At 48.3% G+C, this 18,869-nt stretch overlaps 1 protein-coding gene and 1 long non-coding RNA gene across 6 annotated transcripts in view; one reads left to right on the top strand and one right to left on the bottom strand.

Moving 5' to 3' along the window:
• Positions 1-18,869, top strand: part of PDLIM4 (PDZ and LIM domain 4) — a 520,316-nt gene that overhangs the window by 171,993 nt on the left and 329,454 nt on the right. The gene's annotated exons all lie outside the window — the stretch shown is intronic.
• Positions 1-18,869, bottom strand: part of LOC134933178 (uncharacterized) — a 33,412-nt gene that overhangs the window by 5,735 nt on the left and 8,808 nt on the right. Inside the window, exons 2-3 of the long non-coding RNA XR_010179634.1 lie at positions 17,139-17,225; positions 323-437 (exon numbers count right to left, since the gene is read on the bottom strand). This is a non-coding gene — a long non-coding RNA (uncharacterized LOC134933178). The remainder of the gene's footprint in view (positions 1-322; positions 438-17,138; positions 17,226-18,869) is intronic.

The raw sequence follows: 18,869 nt of genomic DNA, 5'->3' as shown, positions 1-18,869 counted from the left end.
GTTTGTGAAGTGCCCCCCATCCCCCCCCCCCCCCCCTCCACCCTCCAATCCGTAAGGAATCAGGCGAATCCTTTTTTGCATGTGTTATATTGTCTGGATTCTTGGGAAATGCTGGCTGGGTTAGGTGTGAGCTTGTTGCTTCTTACCTTTTCTGTTTCAAATGAAGAAAATATACATATTTTTAAATGGATCAGCTGTAATGAAAGCTGCATGTCAGACACACGTGTGAAGCAGAACAATGGTGTCGAGGTGTATGTTATTTTTCAGGCACATTCTCCTGGCTATGACCAATGGAATAAGCCAGCTCTGTAATAAAACTCACAGGCAGCTGCAACAACGCATTCACTTTTTAGTAAACTAGATCCTGGCTTTTTTTCTGTGTTTCCACTTGGGATTGCATTCCCGGGGTTTGGATAATGCTGCAGGTTTTCTGCTCGCTGTGTGGGAATAAAAGAAAAACAAATTTGAGATTGTGTGTGTTATATAGAGGTCACATAATGCACCAGACTATGGGGGTTATTCAGGTTTTGTTTTTGTTTTTTAGCAAACAATAAAAGCACACTAATGGGCAAAACCATGTTGCACTGCTGGTGGGGCAGATCTACCATGTGCAGAGAGAGTTAGATTTGATGGAAACACTCTTAAAAGAAGTTGTAAATTATCTCAAATCCAGCAATTTACAGGATCCCAAATAACATGGATTCACTGGGGTAAGATCATGTCAAACAAACCTTATTAACTTTTTTTGCTGTGTGACTAAAGTAATTGATAAAGGTGGGGCAGTAGACATAGCTAAATCTAGACTTTTGTAAGTCTTTTGACACTGTCCCACATTGCAGACTGCTAAATAAACTCGAAAGCATGGAATTGGAGACTAAGGGGGGTATTATTGGAAAGACGGCAGTGACCGACTATTTTAGGTCGGATAGTGCACCGGACGACCTCGCTGCCACAGCTCCCATCATCCGCAGCAGCCACACCAGCCTGCTAGCAGGAAGGCCGCAGGGACCAGAACCGGAGGTAAGACTCCGGATGCTGACACATAGAAAACAGAGTTGTAGTAAATGGAGTGCATTCACAGGAGTGGAATGTTACCAGTGGAGTACCCCAGGGATCTGTACTTGGACCAGTGCTTTTTAATTTCTTTATTGGTGACATTGCAAATGGCATTAAAGGGAAAGCATGCCTTTTTGCAGATGACACAACAGGGTAGACACACCAGGAGGGATAAAACAAATGGTTGGTGATCTAGGTAGACAAGAGGAATGGTCAAGAGTGTTGCAATTACAGTTTAATGCCAAAAAAAAAAGCAAAATCATGCACTTGGGTCTCAAAAATCGAAAGGCTAAATATCGTATAAATGGCACTATACTGGAAACTACTGAGGAGGAAAGGGATCTAGGAGTCACTATTTCAGGTGACTTAAAGCCAGGTAAGCAATGTAACAAAGCAATGAGGAAAGCTAGTCAGATGCTTGGCTGCATTGGGAGAGGAATCAGCAGCAGAAAGAAAGAAGTAATAATGCCACTGTATAGGTCATTGGTACGGCCTCATCGAGAATACTGTGTTCAATTCTGGAGACCATATCTTAAGAAGGATATTAATACATTAGAGACTCTACAAAGAAGGGCAACTAAAATGGTGCATGGCCTACATCACAAAACATACCCAGAAAGACTAAGAAATCTCAATTTGTATAGTTTAGAACAGAGAAGGGAAAGGAAGGACATGATAGAAACTTTGAAATCTATCAAGGGTTTTAACAAAGTCCATGAGGGAAACATTCTTCATATGAAGAGAAGCAATGGGACATCAGGACATGCACTGAGACTGGAGGGGGGGAGGTTCAGGGGAAATCTGAGGAAAAATTACTTCACGGAAAGGGTAGTGGACAAATGGAGTAGGCTCCCATCAGAGGTGGTAGAGGCGAAAACAGTAAAGCAATTTAAGTACAATATATTACTTTCTCTGACGTCCTAGTGGATGCTGGGGACTCCGTAAGGACCATGGGGAATAGACGGCTCCGCAGGAGACTGGGCACATCTAAAGAAAGATTTAGGTCTATCTGGTGTGCACTGGCTCCTCCCCCTATGACCCTCCTCCAAGCCTCAGTTAGATTTCTGTGCCCGGCCGAGCTGGATGCACACTAGGGGCTCTCCTGAGCTCCTAGAAAGAAAGTATAGTTTAGGTTTTTTATTTCTCTATCGTCCTAGTGGATGCTGGGGTTCCTGAAAGGACCATGGGGAATAGCGGCTCCGCAGGAGACAGGGCACAAAAAGTAAAGCTTTTTCCGATCAGGTGGTGTGCACTGGCTCCTCCCCCTATGACCCTCCTCCAGACTCCAGTTAGATTTTTGTGCCCGGCCGAGAAGGGTGCAATCTAGGTGGCTCTCCTAAAGAGCTGCTTAGAGAAAGTTTAGCTAGGTTTTTTATTTTACAGTGATTCCTGCTGGCAACAGGATCACTGCAGCGAGGGACTGAGGGGAGAAGGAGTCAACTCACCTGCGTGCAGGATGGATTGGTTTCTTGGCTACTGGACATCAAGCTCCAGAGGGACGATCACAGGTACAGCCTGGATGGTCACCGGAGCCACGCCGCCGGCCCCCTTGCAGATGCTGAAATCAGAAGAGGTCCAGAATCGGCGGCTGAAGACTCCTGCAGTCTTCTAAAGGTAGCGCACAGCACTGCAGCTGTGCGCCATTTTCCTCTCAGCACACTTCACACGGCAGTCACTGAGGGTGCAAGGCGCTGGGAGGGGGGCGCCCTGGGAGGCAAATGAGTACCTATAAAGGCTAAAAATACCTCACATATAGCCCTAGAGGCTATATGGAGATATTTAACCCCTGCCTAATTTTTCTAAATAGCGGGAGACGAGCCCGCCGGAAAAGGGGCGGGGCCTATCTCCTCAGCACACGGCGCCATTTCCTCTCACAGCTCCGCTGGTCAGGACGGCTCCCAAGTCTCTCCCCTGCACTGCACTACAGAAACAGGGTAAAACAGAGAGGGGGGGGCACATTTATGGCGATATTTTGATATAACAAAGCAGCTATAAGGGAGCACTTATTATAAGGCTATCCCTGATATATATATATAGCGCTTTTGGTGTGTGCTGGCAAACTCTCCCTCTGTCTCCCCAAAGGGCTAGTGGGTCCTGTCTTCGTTAAGAGCATTCCCTGTGTGTCTGCTGTGTGTCGGTACGTGTGTGTCGACATGTATGAGGACGATATTGGTGTGGAGGCGGAGCAATTGCCAAATATGAGGATGTCACCCCCTAGGGAGTCGACACCAGAATGGATGCCTTTATTTATGGAACTACAGGATAGTGTCAACACGCTAAAGCAGTCGTTTGACGACATGAGACGGCCGGACAATCAATTAGTGCCTGTCCAGGCGACTCAAACACCGTCAGGGGCTGTGAAACGCCCTTTGCCTCAGTCGGTCGACACAGACCCAGACACAGGCGATGACTCCAGTGGTGACGGTGACGAATCAACCGTATTTTCCAGTAGGGCCACACGTTATATGATTTTGGCAATGAAGGAGGCGTTACATTTAGCTGATACTACAGGTACCACTAAACAGGGTATTATGTGGGGTATGAAAAAACTACCTATAGTTTTTCCTGAATCAGAAGAACTAAATGACGTGTGTAATGAAGCGTGGGTTGCCCCTGATAAAAAGCTGATAATTTCAAAGAAATTATTGGCATTATACCCTTTCCCGCCAGAGGTTAGGGAGCGCTGGGAAACACCTCCTAGGGTGGACAAGGCGCTAACACGCTTATCTAAACAAGTGGCGTTACCCTCTCCTGAGACGGCCGCACTTAAAGATCCATCAGATAGGAGGATGGAAAATATCCAAAAAAGTATATACACACATGCAGGTGTTATACTACGACCAGCTGTAGCGACTGCCTGGATGGGCAGTGCGGGGGTAGTTTGGTCAGAATCCCTGATTGAAAATATTGATACCCTGGACAGGGACAATATTTTACTGTCGTTAGAACAAATAAAGGATGCATTTCTTTATATGCGTGATGCACAGAGGGATATATGCACACTGGCATCACGGGTAAGTGCTATGTCCATTTCGGCCAGAAGAGCTTTATGGACGCGACAGTGGACAGGCGATGCGGATTCAAAACGGCATATGGAAGTTTTGCCGTATAAAGGGGAGGAGTTATTTGGAGTCGGTCTATCAGATTTGGTGGCCACGGCTACAGCCGGGAAATCCACCTTTCTACCTCAAGTCACTCCCCAACAGAAAAAGGCACCGACTTTTCAACCGCAGCCCTTTCGTTCCTTTAAAAATAAGAGAGCAAAGGGCTATTCATATCTGCCACGAGGCAAAGGTCGAGGGAAGAGACAGCAACACGCAGCTCGTTCCCAGGATCAGAAGCCCTCCCCGGCTTCTACAAAAGCCTCAGCATGACGCTGGGGCTTCTCAAGCGGACTCGGGGACCGTGGGGGGTCGTCTCAAAAATTACAGCGCGCAGTGGGCTCACTCGCAAGTAGATCCCTGGATCCTGCAGATAATATCTCAGGGATACAGGTTGGAATTAGAGACAGATCCACCTCGCCGTTTCCTGAAGTCTGCTTTACCAACGTCCCCCTCCGAAAGGGAGACGGTGTTGGAAGCCATTCACAAGCTGTACTCTCAGCAGGTGATAGTCAAGGTACCTCTTCTGCAACAAGGGAAGGGGTATTATTCCACTCTTTTTGTGGTACCGAAGCCGGATGGCTCGGTAAGGCCTATTCTAAATCTGAAGTCCTTGAACCTGTACATAAAGAAGTTCAAGTTCAAAATGGAGTCACTCAGAGCAGTGATAGCGAACCTGGAAGAGGGGGACTTTATGGTATCCTTGGACATCAAGGATGCGTATCTCCACGTTCCAATTTACCCCTCACACCAGGGGTACCTCAGGTTCGTTGTACAAAACTGTCACTATCAGTTTCAGACGCTGCCGTTCGGATTGTCCACGGCACCTCGGATCTTTACAAAGGTAATGGCCGAGATGATGATTCTTCTTCGAAGAAAAGGCGTATTAATTATCCCATACTTGGACGATCTCCTAATAAGGGCGAGGTCCAGAGAACAGCTAGAGATGGGATTAGCACTGTCTCAGGAAGTGCTAAAACAGCACGGGTGGATTCTGAATATTCCAAAATCCCAGTTAATGCCGACAACTCGTCTGCTGTTCCTAGGGATGATTCTGGACACGGTTCAGAAAAAGGTTTTTCTCCCGGAGGAAAAAGCCAAGGAGTTATCCGAGCTTGTCAGGAACCTCCTAAAACCAGGAAAGGTGTCTGTACATCAATGCACAAGAGTCCTGGGAAAAATGGTGGCTTCTTACGAAGCAATTCCATTCGGCAGATTCCACGCAAGAATTTTCCAAAGGGATCTGTTGAACAAATGGTCAGGGTCGCATCTTCAGATGCACCTGCGGATAACCCTGTCTCCAAGGACAAGGGTGTCTCTTCTGTGGTGGTTGCAGAGTGCTCATCTATTGGAGGGCCGCAGATTCGGCATACAGGATTGGATCCTGGTGACCACGGACGCCAGCCTGAGAGGCTGGGGAGCAGTCACACAAGGAAGAAACTTCCAGGGAGTATGGACGAGCCTGGAAACGTCTCTTCACATAAACATTCTGGAACTAAGAGCAATATACAATGCTCTAAGCCAGGCAGAACCTCTGCTTCAGGGAAAACCGGTGTTGATCCAGTCGGACAACATCACGGCAGTCGCCCATGTGAACAGACAGGGCGGCACAAGAAGCAGGAGTGCAATGGCAGAAGCTGCAAGGATTCTTCGCTGGGCAGAGAATCATGTGATAGCACTGTCAGCAGTGTTCATCCCGGGAGTGGACAACTGGGAAGCAGACTTCCTCAGCAGACACGATCTTCACCCGGGAGAGTGGGGACTTCATCCAGAAGTCTTCCACATGCTGGTAACCCGTTGGGAAAGACCAATGGTGGACATGATGGCGTCTCGCCTCAACAAAAAACTGGACAGGTATTGCGCCAGGTCAAGAGATCCGCAGGCAATAGCTGTGGACGCGCTGGTAACGCCTTGGGTGTACCAGTCGGTGTATGTGTTTCCTCCTCTGCCTCTCATACCAAAAGTATTGAGAATTATACGGCAAAGAGGCGTAAGAACGATACTAGTGGTTCCGGATTGGCCAAGAAGGACTTGGTACCCGGAACTTCAAGAGATGATCACGGAAGATCCGTGGCCTCTACCTCTAAGGAGGGACTTGCTTCAGCAGGGTCCCTGTCTGTTTCAAGACTTACCGCGGCTGCGTTTGACGGCATGGCGGTTGAACGCCGGATCCTAAAGGAAAAAGGCATGCCGGAGGAAGTCATTCCTACTTTGATTAAAGCAAGGAAGGAAGTAACCGTGCAACATTATCACCGAATTTGGCGAAAATATGTTGCGTGGTGCGAAGATCGGAGTGCTCCGACGGAGGAATTTCAACTGGGTCGATTCCTACATTTCCTGCAATCAGGATTGTCAATGGGTCTCAAATTGGGATCTATTAAGGTTCAAATTTCGGCCCTGTCGATTTTCTTTCAAAAAGAATTGGCTTCAGTCCCTGAAGTCCAGACCTTTGTTAAGGGAGTGCTGCATATACAGCCTCCTGTGGTGCCTCCAGTGGCACCGTGGGATCTCAATGTGGTTTTGGATTTCCTAAAATCTCATTGGTTTGAACCACTAAAAAAGGTGGATTTGAAATATCTCACATGGAAAGTGACCATGCTTCTAGCCCTGGCTTCTGCCAGGAGAGTGTCAGAATTGGCAGCTTTATCTTACAAAAGCCCATATCTGATTTTCCATTCGGACAGGGCAGAACTGCGGACTCGTCCGCATTTTCTCCCTAAGGTGGTGTCAGCATTTCATCTGAACCAGCCTATTGTAGTGCCTGCGGCTGCAAGTGACTTGGAGGACTCCAAGTTACTGGACGTTGTCAGAGCATTAAAAATATATATTGCAAGGACAGCTGGAGTCAGAAAATCTGACTCGTTGTTTATATTGTATGCACCCAACAAGATGGGTGCTCCGGCGTCTAAGCAGACGATTGCTCGTTGGATCTGTAGCACAATCCAACTTGCACATTCTGTGGCAGGCCTGCCACAGCCTAAATCTGTAAAGGCCCACTCCACAAGGAAGGTGGGCTCATCTTGGGCGGCTGCCCGAGGGGTCTCGGCATTACAACTTTGCCGAGCAGCTACGTGGTCAGGGGAGAACACGTTTGTAAAATTTTACAAATTTGATACTCTGGCTAAGGAGGACCTGGAGTTCTCTCATTCGGTGCTGCAGAGTCATCCGCACTCTCCCGCCCGTTTGGGAGCTTTGGTATAATCCCCATGGTCCTTTCAGGAACCCCAGCATCCACTAGGACGATAGAGAAAATAAGATTTTACTTACCGATAAATCTATTTCTCGGAGTCCGTAGTGGATGCTGGGCGCCCATCCCAAGTGCGGATTATCTGCATAAATTGTACATAGTTATTGTTAACTAATTCGGGTTATTGTTGAAGGAAGCCATCTTTCAGAGGCTCCGCTGTTATCATACTGTTAACTGGGTTTAGATCACAAGTTGTACGGTGTGATTGGTGTGGCTGGTATGAGTCTTACCCGGGATTCAAAATCCTCCCTTATTGTGTACGCTCGTCCGGGCACAGTACCTAACTGGAGTCTGGAGGAGGGTCATAGGGGGAGGAGCCAGTGCACACCACCTGATCGGAAAAAGCTTTACTTTTTGTGCCCTGTCTCCTGCGGAGCCGCTATTCCCCATGGTCCTTTCAGGAACCCCAGCATCCACTACGGACTCCGAGAAATAGATTTATCGGTAAGTAAAATCTTATTTTTACAGTGAGACCTGCTGGCAACAGGCTCACTGCAGCGAGGGACTAAGGGGAGAAGAAGCGAACCTACCTAAGTGGTGGTAGCTTGAGCTTCTTAGGCTACTGGACACCATTAGCTCCAGAGGGATCGCACACAGGACCCGACCTCGTCGTCCATTCCCGGAGCCGTGCCGCCGTCCCCCTTACAGAGCCAGAAGCAAGAAGGTCCAGAAAATCGGCGGCTGAAGACTTCTGTCTTCTCCAAGGTAGCGCACAGCACTGCAGCTGTGCGCCATTGCTCCTCATGCACACCACACACTTCGGTCACTGATGGGTGCAGGGCGCTGGGGGGGGGGGGGGGCGCCCTGAGCAGCAATATTAACACCTTGGCTGGCAAAACTGACACCATATATAGCCCCAGAGGCTATATAGGTGTAAATTACCCCTGCCAGAATAACACAAAAAGCGGGAGAAAGCCCGCCGAAAAAGGGGCGGAGCCATCTCCCTCAGCACACTGGCGCCATTTTCCCTCACAGCTTCGCTGGAGGGATCGCTCCCTGGCTCTCCCCTGCAGTCCTGCACTACAGAAAGGGTAAAAAAGAGAGGGGGGGCACAAATTTAGGCGCAGTATAATATATATATGCAGCTATAAGGGAAAACACTCTTTATAGGTGATATCCCTGTGGTATATAGCGCTCTGGTGTGTGCTGGCATACTCTCCCTCTGTCTCCCCAAAGGGCTTTGTGGGGTCCTGTCCTCTGTCAGAGCATTCCCTGTGTGTGTGCTGTGTGTCGGTACCGCTGTGTCGACATGTATGATGAGGAAAATGATGTGGAGGCAGAGCAAATGCCTGTAAATGTGTTGTCACCCCCTGAGGGGTCGACACCTGTGTGGATGGACTTATGGAAGGAATTACGTGACAGTGTCAGCTCCTTACATAAAAGGTTTGACGACATAGGACAGCCGGCTACTCAGCTTGTGACTGTTCCAGCGTCTCAAATGTCATCAGGGGCTTTAAAACGCCGGTACCTCAGATGGCAGACACAGATGTCGACACGGATACCGACTCCAGTGTCGACGACGATGAGACTAGTGTACCCTCCAATAGGTCCACCCGTTACATGATTGAGGCAATGAAAAATGTATTACACATTTCTGATAGTACCCCAGGTACCACAAAAAAGGGTATTATGTTCGGTGAGAAAAAACTACCAGTAGTTTTTCCTGCATCTGAGGAATTAAATGAGGTGTGTGAGGAAGCCTGGACTTCCCCCGATAAGAAATTGATAATTTCTAAACGGTTATTGGCAGCGTACCCTTTCCCGCCAGAGGATAGGTCACGTTGGGAAACATCCCCTAGGGTAGATAAAGCGCTTACACGTTTATCAAAACAGGTGGCACTACCGTCTCCGGATACGGCCGCCCTAAAGGATCCTGCTGATAGAAAGCAGGAGGCTACCCTAAAAGCTATATATACACACACGGGCATTATATTGCGACCAGCGATTGCATCAGCATGGATGTGCAGTGCTGCTGCTGCGTGGTCAGATTCCCTGTCGGATAATATTGATACCCTGGATAGGGACATATAAAAGACGCTGTCTTATACATGCGTGATGCACAGAGGGACATTTGCCGGCTGGCATCAAAAATAAGCGCAATGTCCATTGCCGCCAGAAGGGGGTTATGGACTCGGCAGTGGTCAGGTGATGCCGATTCAAAAAGGCACATGGAAGTTTTGCCTTATAAGGGGGTGGAACTGTTTGGGGATGGTCTTTCAGACCTCGTTTCCACAGCTACGGCTGGGAAATCGACATTTTTGCCACAGGCTACCCCACAGCAAAAGAAGGCACCTTATTATCAAGTACAGTCCTTTCGGCCCCATAAACACAAGAGGGCTCGAGGCGCATCCTTTCTGCCGAGAGGCAAAGGTAGAGGGAAAAAGCTGCAACATATAGCCAGTTCCCAAGAGCAAAAGTCCTCCCCCGCGTCCGGTAAGTCCACAGCATGACGCTGGGGCTTCACAGGCGGATCCGGGTACGGTGGGGGCCCGTCTCAGAAATTTCAGCACACAGTGGGCTCTCTCACAGGTGGATCCCTGGACCCTTCAAGTAGTATCTCAGGGGTACAGGCTGGAATTCGAGACGTCCCCCCCCCCCCCGCCGTTTTCTAAAATCTGCCTTACCAGCAACTCCCTCTGCCAGGGAGGCAGTGTTGGTGGCTATCCAAAAACTGTATTCACAGCAAGTGATTGTCAGGGTACCCCTCCTTCAGCAAGGGAAGGGTTACTATTCCACAATGTTTGTGGTACCGAAACCGGACGGTTCGGTGAGACCCATCTTAAATTTAAAATCCTTGAACACTTATATCAAAAGGTTCAAGTTCAAGATGGAATCGCTCAGGGCGGTTATTGCGAGCCTGGACGAGGGGGATTACATGGTCGCCCTGGACATCAAGGATGCGTACCTGCATGTCCCCATTTACCCTCCTCACCAGGAGTACCTCAGATTTGTGGTACAGGACTGTCACTATCAGTTCCAGACGCTGCCGTTGGGTTATCCACGGCACCGAGGGTCTTTACCAAGGTAATGGCCGAAATGATGATACTCCTTCGCAAGAAGGGAATTTTAATTATTCCGTACTTGGACGATCTCCTGATAAAGGCGAGGTCCAAGGAACAGTTGGTAGTGGGGGTAGCACTTTCTCGGGAAGTGCTACAACAGCACGGCTGGATTCTCAATATTCCAAAGTCACAGCTGGTCCCGACGACACGTCTTCTGTTCCTGGGAATGATTCTGGACACAGACCAGAAAAAAGTGTTTCTTCCAGTGGAAAAAGCCGAGGAGTTGTCATCTCTAGTCAGAGACCTCCTAAAACCGGGACAGGTGTCGGTACATCAATGCACACGAGTCCTGGGAAAAATGGTAGCTTCGTACGAAGCAATTCCATTCGGAAGGTTCCACGCAAGGACTTTCCAGTGGGACCTGTTGGACAAATGGTCCGGGTCCCATCTCCAGATGCAACAGCGGATAACCCTGTCGGCAAGGACCAGGGTGTCGCTGCTGTGGTGGCTGCAGAGGGCTCATCTACTAGAGGGCTGCAGATTCGGAATACAGGACTGGGTCCTGGTGACCACGGATGCCAGCCTTCGGGGCTGGGGCGCAGTCACACAGGGAAGAAATTTCCAAGGACTGTGGTCAAATCAGGAGATTTCGCTTCACATAAATATTCTAGAGCTAAGGGCCATTTATAATGCCCTAAGCCAAGCAAGGCCCCTGCTTCAGAACCAGCCGGTACTGATCCAATCAGACAACATCACGGCGGTCGCCCATGTAAACAGACAGGGCGGCACAAGAAGCAGGAGGGCAATGGCAGAAGCCACAGATATTGCGCCAGGTCAAGGGACCCTCAGGCGATCGCTGTGGACGCTCTGGTAGCACCGTGGGTGTACCAGTCGGTTTATGTGTTTCCTCCTCTGCCTCTCATTCCCAAGGTACTGAGAATAATACGAAGGCGAGGAGTGAAAACTATACTCGTGGTTCCGGATTGGCCAAGAAGAGCTTGGTACCCGGAACTTCAAGAGATGCTTTCAGAGGACCCTTGGCCTCTGCCGCTCAGACAGGACCTGCTGCAGCAGGGGCCCTGTCTGTTCCAAGACTTACCGCGGCTACGTTTGACGGCATGGCGGTTGAACACCGGATCCTGAAGGAAAAGGGCATTCCGGAGGAAGTCATCCCTACCCTGATCAAAGCCAGGAAGGATGTCACCGCAAAACATTATCACCGCATTTGGCGGAAATATGTTGCTTGGTGTGAGGCCAGGAAGGCCCCAACGGAGGAATTTCAACTGGGTCGATTCCTGCATTTCCTGCAAGCAGAGGTGACGTTGGGCCTCAAATTGGGGTCCATTAAGGTCCAGATTTCGGCCCTGTCGATTTTCTTCCAGAAAGAACTGGCTTCACTGCCTGAAGTTCAGACTTTTGTCAAAGGAGTTCTGCGTATTCAGCCTCCTTTTGTGCCCCCAGTGGCACCTTGGGATCTCAATGTGGTTTTGGAGTTCCTGAAATCACGTTGGTTTGAACCACTTAAGACTGTGGATTTGAAATATCTCACGTGGAAAGTGGTCATGCTGTTGGCCCTGGCTTCGGCCAGGCGTGTGTCAGAATTGGCGGCTTTGTCCTATAAAAGCCCTTATCTGATTTTCCATATGGATAGGGCAGAGTTGAGGACTCGTCCTCAGTTTCTCCCGAAGGTGGTATCAGCATTTCACTTGAACCAGCCTATTGTGGTGCCTGCGGCTACTAGGGACTTGGAGGATTCCAAGTTACTTGACGTAGTCAGGGCCCTGAAAATTTATGTTTCCAGGACGGCTGGAGTCAGGAAAACTGACTCGCTGTTTATCCTGTATGCACCCAACAAACTGGGTGCTCCTGCTTCTAAGCAGACTATCGCGCGCTGGATTTGTAGCACTATTCAGCTGGCGCATTCTGCGGTGGGACTACCGCAGCCTAAATCTGTAAAAGCCCATTCCACAGGGAAGGTGGGCTCATCTTGGGCGGCTGCCCGAGGGGTCTCGGCTTTACAACTCTGCCGAGCTGCTACTTGGTCAGGGGCAAACACGTTTGCAAAATTCTACAAATTTGATACCCTGGCTGAGGAGGACCTGGAGTTCTCTCATTCGGTGTTGCAGAGTCATCCGCACTCTCACGCCCGTTTGGGAGCTTTGGTATAATCCCCATGGTCCTTACGGAGTCCCCAGCATCCACTAGGACGTCAGAGAAAATAAGAATTTACTCACCGGTAATTCTATTTCTCGTAGTCCGTAGTGGATGCTGGGCGCCCATCCCAAGTGCGGATTGTCTGCAATACTTGTAAATAGTTATTGTTACACAAATCGGGTTGTTATTGCGAGCCATCTGTTCAGAGGCTCCGTTGTTATCATACTGTTAACCGGGGTTCCTATCACGAGTTATACGGTGTGACTGGTGTGGCTGGTATGAGTCTTACCCGGGATTCAAAATCCTTCCTTATTGTGTCAGCTCTTCCGGGCACAGTGTCCTAACTGAGGCTTGGAGGAGGGTCATAGGGGGAGGAGCCAGTGCACACCAGATAGACCTAAATCTTTCTTTAGATGTGCCCAGTCTCCTGCGGAGCCGTCTATTCCCCATGGTCCTTACGGAGTCCCCAGCATCCACTACGGACTACGAGAAATAGAATTACCGGTGAGTAAATTCTTATTTTTGCATTGTCTCTCCTGATATACTTAAAAGTAAATCAAGACAGCATCACTTTAAAATGTCTCTGGTTTTCCAGAACACATAAAATGGATGCATATTCTGAAAATTGTCTGGTAAATCCAACAACCTGATTAACCAGAAAATGTGGCAACTGTACCACAGAGTTGGGGAACGATGTAACTGTGTTGCGTGTGTAAAGCCTTTATGTGTATACAGCAGTTTGTGTATACAGGAGTGTGATACAAAATACTGGCGGTTGGGATGCCGTCGGTCATAAGATAAGGCCGACAACGGCATCCTGATGCTCAGTATGCTTGCCCTCCCTCCCTAACCCCCTAGCCCTAACCCTCCCTTCCCACAGCCTAACCCCCCCCCCTCCCCCCCGGCAGTCAAACCCTAACCCTCACCGGTGGTGCCTAACCCTAGCCTCCCTTGCCGCAGCCTAATCCTAACTTCCCCGCAGCCTAACCCTCTCAACCCTCTCCGGGGGTGCCTAACTCTAACAGTGCCTAACCCAATGTGGCCTTAAGTGACCTTGAAAACACTGTTCCAGCAGTTTTACCGTTTTTGTGTAAATGTGTGGGTTTTAAATGCTTGCAACCAATCAAAATCAATCAAACCCTGTCATTATCATTATGCAACTTACAGCAGGGTTGTAGCATCTGCAAGTTAGACTCCTCCAGGCTGCTCACGTGTATGACTTATCACAGGCTATTTTGTTCGTAATTTGCAACAAAACCTCCCTACTGCGCTTTGCTGAGTCTGCACCCCCTACTTGCTGCAACTACACACCCAGTCCAACCTCTGTCCAGGCTCCCTAGTTAGATTCAGTCGCAAGTTCAGCATACATCGAAACCCCCCAACCCACCCAGAAAAAAATAAAAATGCGTTGGGGAAAAAAAACACCGCTTGCGATTACATCTGACTCTGAATGTGGCATATAGCGGTAAATGTATGAACAGCGTTATGGGGGAGAAGTAGTATCAGCGCCCCTGTCCATATTGGTGCTGCTTGGGCAATGTATGATGCTGATCTTTCCGATTTCGACAGCTGCAGGTGGCGATGCCAATGCACCACAGGCAGGGACGGAGTTGTCCCTGCCTGTGCCAAGTGCCGGCTCCAGACTGCACTTGGATGTCACGTGAGTAGCATGGTTCCGCACATGTGCAGAGGGGCCGGCCGGGCAATAGGCACAGCGTGTCAGCTCAGATTGCGATCGCATCGATGACAAGGGAATTGCGGAGGCCCCCTGCATACGCAGCATGGCTACGTATGTATCTGCAGCACCACCATTTTCTTTATCGAAGTGGCTGCATGTGATGTCACACAGCCGTCCCAAAAATGGTCCAGCCACGCCTGCGTTGGCTGGACCACTCCTCCGCAATGGTCCACCGCTGCCGATTTTGATGTTTTATTTCTATTTTAATATTGCTGTTTTTCTACATTGCGCATGCTTAAATTAATCCATTCATTTTGATCACCAGAAACAAAGTTTTCTATTTTTGAATCCATGCATCATACTCTCTGTCCTGGAAAGCTGTTAAGTCACTTGAACCGGGAAGCTTGGGTCTGTGGCGGAGTTGAATTTCTCTCACACACTCTTTTTCCATCTATGTCATTGGCTATGATGGTTGTTGGAGACTTCTGGCACAGCCTAGAAAGCATCCATCAACTTTAAGTTTCTGTATTAAACTAACAACATCATTCGTGCTATTCAGGCTCAAGTAAAATACCAGAAATCTGCAGGTTTTCAGTTAGATACCAAGCTGCCATAATGAAACTGCTACTGTACAAAGCAATGTGCAGACAGCCAGAAACCGCCGCCACACAGACTCACACAGGAAATATGCACTACATGGCATTTCGTGGAAGGTGCTGTGCTACTAGAATTATGTTGTACTATTTTTTAAAATTAGGAGATCAAATCTAGAAATATACATTTAAAATTGCATTCCTCTCCCAGGGGAACCATGTATCAAGCCTTGGAGAGAGATAAAGTGGAGAAGTTGTCCAAAGAAACCATTCGATGACATAGACTTAACATAGAGCAAAATAGAGGTGCTTATCATAATTTGTGGCCAATCCTCTGACCAGTGTGATGCCTTGGGGTGGTTGGCCTGTGCTAACTTAGGGGGGTCCCGTGCCCTGGACTTGAACCTTAGTGTTGGGGGCCCACCAGATGAGGTGGGTCACGATCAACAAATGGTTGCAGTTGGTGGGCCCATATTTTTGGCCAAAATTATGCTAAGCACCTCAATTTTGCTTGGACTGCATTGTTTATTATAATTTTGATTACCAGTGCTTAATACTATAGAGCGTGCATCTGCATATTCTTTTTTTCTGTGTGCATCTACAAGTCTCAGCATGATGGCACCTATTATTGTGCTTGGATTTAGGGTGTGCGGTCCAAGGTCATCATTCCTCATATATACACTAGCTGTTCTTCGCAAGGGAGTTTCTGATTTTCACGATTGTAAATATAAATGAGTATAAAAATTTGGTAAATCTATAGGGATGTAAATCTGAGACATCTTAATGTAAGTAAATATTAATCCATGGTTCTTGGTGTTACCCAAGGAGCCCCCATAGCAGAGACTGTAAAAAGTGACAGGACCATTTTTGTAGTTTATTCAATTCTACACACTGGAGGTGCAGTCCAAATATTGATCCTATTGTCCATTTGGGCGTTCTCATTCACGCAATGCAAGCATCGGTAATGACATCATTATGTCAACACCCTTTTCATCCCCTTAGAGGAGGTTTATTCAAATTCTAATTATGTCGTTTTCCTATTTCCCATCTGCAGAATACCTATGTGAGTGAGTGAGTGAGTGAGGGCGTTGGCATTTTTGTAGTTTATAAAATTCTACACGCTGGAGGTGCAATCCAAATTTTGGTCCGTTTGGGCGTTCTCGTTCACGCAACGCAAGACACACATTGTTAATGACGTCATTATGTCAACAGATTGTAAACTTGCAAGCAGGGCCTTCCTACCTCTGTGTCTGTCTGTTTTTACCCAGTTTTGTTTTATTGCTGTTGTTCCCCAGTTTTGTTCTGTTACTGTTGTTCTAATTGTAAAGCACAATGGAATATGCTGCGCTATATAAGAAACTGTTAATAAATAAATTAATAATCCCCTTTTCATCCCCTTGGGGAAGGTTTATTAAAATTCTAATTATGTAGTTTTCCTATTTCCCACCTGAAGAATAACCTATGTTAAATTTCAGCTTCCTAACATATCGGGAAGAGAGTTAGTGATGAGTGAGTGGGTGAGGGATATATACATACTTGCCGACTTTTAATATCTCCTCTCCGGGAGAAGCCCGGAGAGGAGACACTGCAGTAGACTTCGGGGGGGCAGGACCTGGCAATTAAATCATTAAGCCCCGCCCCCACATCGGGAAATGTCGCCATTCGCGGGTTGTGGGAAGGGGGCGGGGCTAAAATGGCGCGATGTGCGTCATTTTAACCCCTTCCCCACCCCACGGACTCAGGAGTTTATCTCTTCATCCTGCCCGCATCATTAGGGTGCGAGCAGGATGCGGAAGACCTGCATACTCTTCCGGGGGTGCGGTGGGCTACTCCAAAAAACGGGAGCCTCCCACAGCTTCCGTAAGAGGAGGCAAGTATGGAGATATATATATATATATATTGCGTACATGTCTACACTTGAAGGCAGAGACTGCTTCAGCTGAGATTAGCACCCCTCCCACCTGCGCAAGGGTGTTTTTAATTAGCATGGGTCATCGGAATTTACAGACTGCATATTGGGATAGGCACTAATGATAGTCCTGAATAAATGTGTACAATTTGTCAGTTTTAGGGATGAGTGTGTGGTTCCCTGGGTTGTGGTGGCCTGGTTGCTTTGGGGCATCACATTGTAATACTTAATCTAGCACTTTTGATTAGAAACGAATTATTTTCTACCTATGTAACACATTTTAACATTCTAAATATTACTTCTCACCAATGCGACACTCCTAACACATTTCTTCTGCTTCTTACTTATGTAACACTTACTAACACCCTAACCTCTCACTGGTGTGATACCTCCAGTACCTGTAAAGTGGGACTGGGAGTCCCTCATCGTGGGACCCATTTCCTCAGTTTCCTCTAGGCAGTTCATTCTGCTGTATGGTGGGATACCTAAGGGCAAATTTATCCAGGGAAACAAAATTCAACAACCAAATGTAAATAGTATGAAATTCATATGAATGATCTCTAATATTTATGAAACAAGTAGCACATGCAGGGTTGGGTTCTGAGTACCCAACTCCCCCCCCCCCCCCACCCCCCCACCCCCCCCCCCCACCATTATAATATGATTTGTGGGCCTGTGTGGAGGGTTCAGGGCCAATTTGATGACTGCATCATTTTGGTCCTGCCCACTCCTTACAGGCCTCACGAATCATGGCATTATGCAGCAGGGGTGGGGCCTAATGGTGCAAGGACCACCTGTGGCATCCTAACCTCCAGTACTAAAGTGTCAGCTACTAGCTGATCCGGTTATTCACTTGCTTGAAACTGGGCAGGTTCAGGTTACAGGACAGCTAGTACTCCTTTGCTGCCTCCATCCCCAGATTGCTAGAAGCATTCCCTCCTCGCCTTGCCTACACCTCTGACATGCCTGTTTTTTTTAGTAATTGACTGGGTTATGTACAGCATACTATAAGTTACATTTTGGTTCAGGAAATATGAATGACCTGATATAATACAGTAGTATAGTACATGATGTACTGCAGTATTACCATGGCCTATATTAAATGGTTTGTTTAAATAGTACATGAACAAATACTGAAATAAGGAACGGCATAACTGATTCTATGATGAAGAACTATAGGGGCATATGGGGTATAGTCAGAATCCCGACAGTCAAAGTCCCATCAAATCCCAACGGTATTAGGTTTAGGCACCAGGGAGAGGGATAAGGTTAGGCACTAGGGGGAGGGTTAGGGTCAGGCCGCAGAAGGGGACTGTTAGGGTTAGGCTCCAGGAAAGGATGGTTATGGTTAAGCTGCAGGAGGGGACTGTTAGGGTTAGGCTGCAGAAGGGGACGGTTAGGGTTAGGCTGCAGGAAAGGCAGTTAGGGTTAGGCTGCAGAAGGGGACGGTTAGGGTTAGGCTGCAGGAAAGGCAGTTAGGGTTAGGCTGCAGAAGAGGACTGTTAGGGTTAGGCTGCAGAAGGGGACGGTTAGGGTTAGGCTGCAGGAAAGGCAGTTAGGGTTAGGCTGCAGAAGAGGACTGTTAGGGTTAGGCTCCAGGAGGGGATGATTAGGGTTAGGCTGCAGGGTTGGACTGTTAGGGTTAGGCTGCAGGAGGGGACGGTTAGGGTGCAGGAGGGGACTGTTAGGGTTAGGCTGCAGAAGGGGACGGTTAGGGTTAGGCTTCAGGAGGAACAGTTCGGGTTAGGCTGCAGGAGGGGATGGTTAGGGTTAGGCTGCAGGAAGGGACTGTTAGGGCTAGGCTCCAGGAGGGGATGGTTAGGGTTAGGTTGCAGGGATGAACTGTTAGAGTTAGGCTGCAGGAGGGGACGATTAGGGTTAGGCTGCAGGAGGGGACAGTTAGGGTTAGGCTGCAGGGTTGGACTATTAGGGTTAGGCTGCAGGAGAGGATGATTAGGGTTAGGCTGCAGGAGAGGATGATTAGGGTTACGCTGCAGGAGGGAACAGTTAGGGTTAGGCTGCAGGAGGGGACTGTTAGGGTTAGGTTTCAGGAGGGGACTGTTAGGGTTAGGCTGCACAAGGGGACTGTTAGGGTTAGGCTGTACGAGGGGACTGTTAGGGTTAGGCTG

The sequence above is a fragment of the Pseudophryne corroboree genome, chromosome 6 (assembly GCF_028390025.1).
Source record: "Pseudophryne corroboree isolate aPseCor3 chromosome 6, aPseCor3.hap2, whole genome shotgun sequence".
NCBI lineage: Eukaryota > Metazoa > Chordata > Amphibia > Anura > Myobatrachidae > Pseudophryne > Pseudophryne corroboree.
Note: the sequence above shows the minus strand (reverse complement) of the source record. Positions and strands in the feature narration are given on the sequence as shown.